Raw genomic sequence first — 7,957 nt, forward strand, 5'->3', positions numbered from 1 at the left:
TTACTCGTTTTATAAGATAAATATTAATTATTTTTAATTTTGTTTTGAATTATCTTGTAAGAAATTGAATTAGATCAAATTTAGATAATTACCGATTATTTGATTAATTTAATTATTTGTAATTTGATCTAGATAGTTTTTAAAAGTTTCAAAACTTGCCCTCAAGTTTTGGAATTTAAATTTTTCATTAAAAGTTTAATTTTGAAATATTAAATTCTAAGACCCTAGTTTTTGAAAAATTTCAAATTACACCCTTATGGTTTTATTAAATTAATTAAGTGTATAATTAAAAGAAAGTTAATAAATCCATAATGATATGGTTTATGTTTAATCAAATTAAAAGTATAATTTATTAAATTAGACCACCTAGTATTTTAAAAGTGTAAAATACACCCTTATACTATATAGAATTAAAATTTTAATATTATATATGTATAAGTAAAATGTCAGTCTTACCGTTAGTAGACTTCATTCACGAAGCTGGTCTATAAGGGGTGTTTAAGGAAGCGACCTGTAAAATGACCGCCATTGAGTATCCACTCTTACCCACCGCATTCTTGACTAGTAGAGGGTCATTATCCGAACGGGTAAGATAGGACACAACCTTCCATTATAAGTATAATGAATACAAAGTAACTAACGCTTTTATAAATTCCCAAATCTTAGTTACTTTAGGAAAAATGTGGAGTTGGTGCTATTCTATGAAATTGCACTTTGTACCCTTGCTAAGATGTTAGTGGAGCGTGTGTGTTTAACCGGAACACTAATTGGGCTCTAAGAAAATGTGGCAAAGGGTGATTTGATGTTTGTCATAGATCGATGGAGAGTGTGTGATTAACCGGCATGTCGATTAAGTGACTGTAACATTGGAGGGACCTTGTATATTTGCATGGTTATCCACAACTTGTTTGTGATCCTTGGCATCCCCGTCACAAACGAAGGGCACACTCGAGATTTAAACATGCCATTGAAAGTTCAATGAAACTCAAAAGATCTAGGAGTTTCAATTCATTTAAAACTTAATTTTTAATTTTCGTTTTTCATGGCGGAAATTGGTAAATCATCATTTACCTACCTTCAAATGTTCTGCAATTTGGATTACGACATCCCTCTTCCAAATTGTAGAATATTGTGTTGGGTACTAGCCTTAATATCTCATTTGGGTGTTTTATTAAGGACTCAATCAACTAACTTGAATTTCTCCTATTTTGTAGATGTCAAAGTCTGACAACTGTGATCTTCCTGAATCCGTTGGAAAAAGTTTTCCACTTGAATATGATGTTCCACGATTGGATTGTGGAAATGGAAATCATGCTTCACTTCCTCCACCTCCTCCAATTATTCTCCCTGACCCACGTGTTCGAAGACTTGAAAAGTTCAAGGTCACTCAAACCCAATTGGCGAAAAGTCATGAAGATGGAAAGTCAGTATGCGCTCATGTCTTGGATATGAAGTTGCATATTGATAGATTGGGAATGTTGGGAGTCGATGTCTCGGAGAAGTTGGGTGTTGACTTGGTTCTTCACTCACTTCCCGACTCATATGGTAAGTTTGTTAGAGAGTACTATAAGATGGAACATGACGTGACCCTCATTGATTTGACTTATTTGCTTATTGCTGCTGAATCAGGAAATGATTAGGCGCACTGGTCGAACAACTTTGTCTAGTAAATCAATATCCCATCCTTCTATGGGCAATAACAACATTGGAAGTCCAAAAAAGTTTTCTCCACGCAAGAGAAAGGCCGAGTCTAAGATAGTCCTGTGTACCATTCCAAAAGAATCCGTATATTTCTATTGCCAAAAGAGGGAGCATTGATTACAAAGCTGTCCTGACTACCTAAGAGATCTAAGAGATGGGAGAGTCAAGATGTATGACTCTTCTTCAGGTAAAATCCACCATCTAACTCTATTAAGTTCCTATTTGGAGATTCTAAATACATGATGTGATAAGATTACATTTGGTGTTTTGTAGGATCGAAGAAAAGAGAGGATGCTTAAAGGAAGAAGTGAGCTGAGTTTGATCGCGAAGAAATGGATTTCGATCGCATGATTTGATGATCAGATTTTTGGATCTTCTACTTTTAGAGTTATGATAGATTGCTTAGCAATATGTAATAGAGTAGTTTTCATTTGATTTGCATTGTAAGGACAAGTTTTTCCGCACCTTTTATAAATAAAATAAATTTTGGTTTAGTCTTATTTATATATTTCCTTGCAATGGCATGAATGAAAAATTGACGTTTGTGTATTTCTAGTTATAGAAATGTTGAAATGGATGTGATTCTTAGTTATGTTATTTGTGGTAACGTCGAGAATTTACCAAATAGGGAAAGATTCTTGTCACCCGAGTTTCAATTGGACAAAAACTTGGAATCGTACAACTTGTATTGTATGATGAATGAGAACCTTCATATTTGTAAAAATTAAGACTAATTCCTTGACAAAGAGTCAAGTGAAGGACTAGGAGAACTGGTACATAATGTTGGTCAAGTCCACCACAAAGAACGAAAAGTCTAGTAAATGTGGTTATGCTTACAAGATTAACTGTGATTCTGAATCAATGAAAAGTTTCAATGTATGGCAGGACGAATAAGAAGAATCAATTAGGCAGAAAGATAAAAGTTTCTCCAATCTAAGAAGAAAGGAGAGTACTTTTGTATCGTGTTTTATGATCGTCTTGTTGATTATGAAATCATATCACAAGTAATCCTCTAAGGACATCTTAGTGCACTAGTATGGCTAAGAAGAGGAATCAGAAATTGTTGAAATGATTAAATCAAAAGGATGAATCATATTGCGTCCCAAAATCAAGTCTTAGAGTCGTACTCCAAGATTATGAATTGAGTGACACATCTTAAGAAGTTCTAACACACTCATCAAATGTGAAGTAGAAAATTGTTTTTTTTCTTACTCTTGCACGTTTGAAATTGATAAATTGTGATGTCTTGGATAAGAAAAAGACCAACTAATACCAATTGTGTGTAGTGCTTGTCTTGATAAGAATCCGCACTAACTCTTGAATATTTGATTGTCAAGAAATGTTTTCTTGACAAGAGAATCTTATATGTCAAGAGGTCAGGTGGAGTCTAAATGATCTTGAAAAGTATCAAGAACTAATCAAGAGTAAACCTATTATTAAAGACTAGCACACGACTTGAGGTTTGTAACCTATCGTGTTGACATATTCTTGTTTCTGTGTCAATCCAGTTGAGTTGATTATGCATATGAGTTCTATGAGTTCTCAATACACTGCATAAGGCAAGCACCTTGTTCAATGAAAGTAAATTGACTGGTATAGGTGAGCTGCTAAATAACTTGGAAGCAATGGTGGGACCCTTGATGGCATGAAATCAAGAATGAACAAGTTCTGTCCATAGGAGTTTGGATTTGTCACAAACATTATCTTATGATTATGGTTATAGCAAATTCACATGGAAAGGAACACATACACTATAAAATCTAAGTGTGATAAGGTTTCTCTCCTTCTTGAAAATGATTGTGAGGAAACGCTTTCACTAAGAAAGATTTTAAGAAGATAGAAATTGTGTGGACTGCATTCTCAAATTCGATTATGATTACGACATCCCTCTTCATAGTTCGAATTGTGAGATTTGGCGATTAGTCTGGATATTTTTGGACTTAGTAATATAAGTTATGAATTAGTTTAGACACACATGTGAGTTATCTAAGGAAAGGTGTATGAGTTTGAGATGCTCAGATAAAGGCTTATCAAAGCATATTGTATTAGCAAAATGAACTTTGGAAGTCAATATGTATTATTTTCTAAGAAGTTTAGTTGATTTATGAATATGTGTCAAAGCTAGTGGGAGCATAAATCTTATGCTAGAATGGATATAATCATCATGTTCGTGGGAGCATGATTATTATTTTAACTGTTGCGAATTCGCAATATTAATTATAGAAAACAAAAGGTTTCACTTTGCAAAGTTGAAGGGGTTGAAAAGTTGTTTTGCTATAATTAAGGGAGAGAATGTTATACTTTGTTTCGAAATCTAAAATCTTAGATCGAGAAATTTAATCAAACTTAGTCAAGGATATATTAATTGCATCCTCAAATTTCGATCATGATTACAGAATCCCTCGTAATAGTTCGAATTTTGAGAATGTGGCAAATAGAAATATTATGGCAAATGGCTGATAAAGTATCATGCTTTTATGTAAGACATTATGAATCGTGTCCCATATGTTTCTGTTATTAGATTGATTGCATATGTTGTAATATTTGACCGTTCTAAAATTTTCCAAATGCCTATGGCATTAAGAGGGAAAAGGGACTAGAACTGGATTTGACTAAAATAATTAAACAACTGTCAAGGACAATTTAAGGTTCGCCAAAGATTGGTCGCTTGTGGACAGTTGGAAGTATACTAATGGATGGACCATATTGACTTTATTATCAATAAATAAGACTCTATTTAGAATGAGTTGTCATATGGCAAATATGGAAATGTTTCCATATTGGGAGTTGGACGTTAAAAATTTATGTCTAGATTAGAAACTTTTATGCAAGAAGGATGTTCAAAGGAATTTACTTTGAATGTGAGACTTCACATCTATGGAATTGTCTTGTAACAATCTCCAATTTCATTGGCTGAGTCTTGGTGACTTTTGTGTAGTGACATTACGAAAGGACCGTTCTATAAAATGTTATAATCTAACACATTTTAGTAGTGGCGAGAATTTTGTATTCTTACACTAATGATTAGGAATTGTGAAATGAGCATCATTGGAAATGTGTTCGATTGATTTATTTCACAAAGTAAGGATCATCGGTAAACATAGTGTGCATGATTGGAGCATGGGACAACTGCTGTTATAATTCAAGTAAGAATTTGATTACCTCAAACAACAAATGATGAGTAATCAATATGGTGATTAAACAAAAGTGTTTTATTTATACTCAAAGGTCTGAGGCCATATAGTATTGGTATTATTCTTGTGTTTCACTTTGCATGTTTTGACTTCCCGAATAATAAGACTATTCAAACCCTCCATAGTCTCTCATCCTTTGGAAGTAGGTATGAAAGAAGACTGTCATGAATCTTTCTGTAGATTGTCTAAAGTGTTTGGACATAGCACAAGTTTGCTGCCGAGTTTATGAGTGCTGCTATAAGATTAGAGTATTGGATTAAACCCATGCTCACTTGGATCGCTTCATGGATTTTATTTCGAGTGATTGTGAGACGATAATATCTTATATTCTTGAAACGGAGATGTGTGAGTTGTATTATGCAAGTCGGTTGCACATTGATAATATGTAAACGCACCAGTAACTTGGTGTTATAAAACATATTGTTGTGTGTGATTTGATGAGTGGGTACAAGCGATCATTGAGTCAAATTTTATGCGTTCCTTTTACCTAAAGTGGGATAAAAGCGATATATGTGGGCCCGTCGATGATTTAGTGATGACACCCTAAGCGCTTGGCCAAGCCGGGACTAAGTTAATGTGTTTAATTGTAGTCTGTTGTCAGTTGTCATAAATCGGAAATCGGGAAACAACACATAGACTAAGAGAATGATTATAATCCATGTCTCATGTCTATAAGATATCTAAAATGGAGGAATATATGATCCCTTATCTAAAGGACAGGTTGCTGATAAGATCAAAGTTCGAAAACGTCTTTGAGAGCTACGTGTAACATCCTGTTTAATCAAATATGTGTTTGAGCTTTGGTTCGTAGAGCCTTGAGGCTGTGACAAGTTCATAGAAGCGTAGAGCTTCTCGTCACCTTTCCTTGGAAGTAAGAATCGTTGGAATCGGACTTGTAACAAAGGAAAATATTGGATTTTTCTTGGTAACACACAACTCATTACAAAGATCGGTTTCCAAACTCTTTATCTCAAAAACTTATGAACTCACCAACCTTTGTGTTGACACTTTTTCAAACAACTTGTATTCTCAGGAAATCAGTGAAACAGGAAAACCAACAGCATTTTGAGGATGGGACGTTGAATCGTCAAACACTTCATTTTGTCATCATAATGTAATTGATTTGAAACATGTAAACATATACTTTGGTGTAACTTTTTCAATTATATTTATGATGGTTGTATTTACTTTGAGCACTATTATACTCGTTGTTGTGATACTATACATGAAGTCCGCCACCCTCGGACGTTTCTGTCATCCTTGGTTTGGGGGTGTGACATGAGTTAAGGTCTTAACGGGTTAAGACCAAGAAAATGGACTAAAGAAAAACTGGGCATACGCCCAGCGTAAATCCTAGTACCCCCCGCGTCCTGGGTTGGTGCCCCGATCAGTCTAATACATGAGTGTGTACGCTGTGTGTACCAAAGGGGGTATGCCTCGTGTAACCCCACTGTGGGCTTTTGGGCTATGGATCGTCTTGGGCCTAGATTTTGGGCTTGATGTAATAGAGTCTTGGTCCAGGGAATTATATATTTATGCTTTGGGCCCTTGGGTCGGGCTTGCCATTTAGTTTGAGAATTGGGCCTTGAGAGGGCCCATTTATAATTTGGCCTTAGTGGGCCCAATGGGTTAAGGACATTGATGGGCTGGTTGTTGATCAACCCCTAGACCCAATGATTGATAGTTTGGACTTAGTTCTAATTGAGGTAATTGTGGGTTTTGGCACAGAGATAGAGGCCAGTGTATAGCAGCAGCATTGCTAGAGGTTGTTCATCATACGAGGTGAGTCTTCTCCCTATACCTTACCTAGAGTGGTAATTATGTGCGATCAGAAGTTCGTATGTGCATATATGTGATATGTGATATGCTATGTTATGAGTTCCCTGGTTCGGACTGGAAGGTCGACAGGGCTTGGACCAGAAGGTCACCATGGTTGGGCCGGAAGGTCAACAGAGTAGGACCAGAAGGTTAACAGAGCAGGACCGAAAGGTCATCATGGTATGGCCGAAAGGTCTACCAGAGTTGTGGATCCGGAAGGTCCACTAAGACATATTGGCCGGAAGTCATTATAAAGTTATAGCCTCGAGTTGCTGATTTATATGCATGTGGTATTTTGGGGAACTCACTAAGCTTCGTGCTTACTGTGTTATGTGTTATGTGCTTCAGGTTCTTATTAGGATCGCAGGAAGGCGGCGGCTCGATTGTACACAGAAGAGAAAAGAGTCATGAACGAGGATCCTAGGTTTAAATAATTACTTTTCAAAAATATTTTGAAATATGTTATGACATTGACACTTGAGATTTTGATGAATTATTATATGTGATTATGAGTTTTTAAATTTAAAATTTTGTTGAAAATTTACATCGTTACAAGTTGGTATCAAAGCCTTGGTTTGAGGGATTCGGATGCACCTTCGGGTAAATCTGGACTCAAACTGAGGATATTAGAAAAGTTTTCAAAAGGAACGATTTTTCTAAAAATGAGTAAGAGAATTTCTAAGAGAAAGAGGAAACAAGCAGTGTGTACAATGAGGCAGTGCCCGAACGGTGATTTCTCAAAATACCCATACTTTTGTGTTATGAGATATTATGCATGCTTGAGATAAGCTAGGTATTTCATATTTTAGGACTAGAGTGGCCTCATTTGTGATGCCTTAGCTTAGGAGTTGCTGTTATCGGTGATGTACTTTCGAGTATCTGCTGAGAGAGTAGTCAAATACCCGTAAGGGGTGGAGTTGCTTGAACTCGGTGATACCTTTTGAGTATTAGTAGAGAAAGTGGAGTATCACCTAGAGTGGGTTTTACATGTTTATTCGATGCCCGAATGTTGCTTGCTTTGTGCTTTGTGGAACTCCTAATGATGGGAGTCAGCTACCGAGTGAATGTGACGATATTCACGAGGTAGATGACTGACATCATAAGGAGTTTCTCAACAGCTGATGGCGGAGAAGTGTGAGGACCTAGGAAGAGCCTAGGAAGTGACCTTAGTCAGATGAGTATGCTGAAAAAGTAGCGCATTTCACTGGGAAGCGAGCACGCGTGTGGATTGGTGATTGAGAAGT

Source organism: Lactuca serriola, chromosome 8 (assembly GCF_051521515.1).
Source record: "Lactuca serriola cultivar US96UC23 chromosome 8, Lser_US96UC23_V15, whole genome shotgun sequence".
Lineage (NCBI taxonomy): Eukaryota > Viridiplantae > Streptophyta > Magnoliopsida > Asterales > Asteraceae > Lactuca > Lactuca serriola.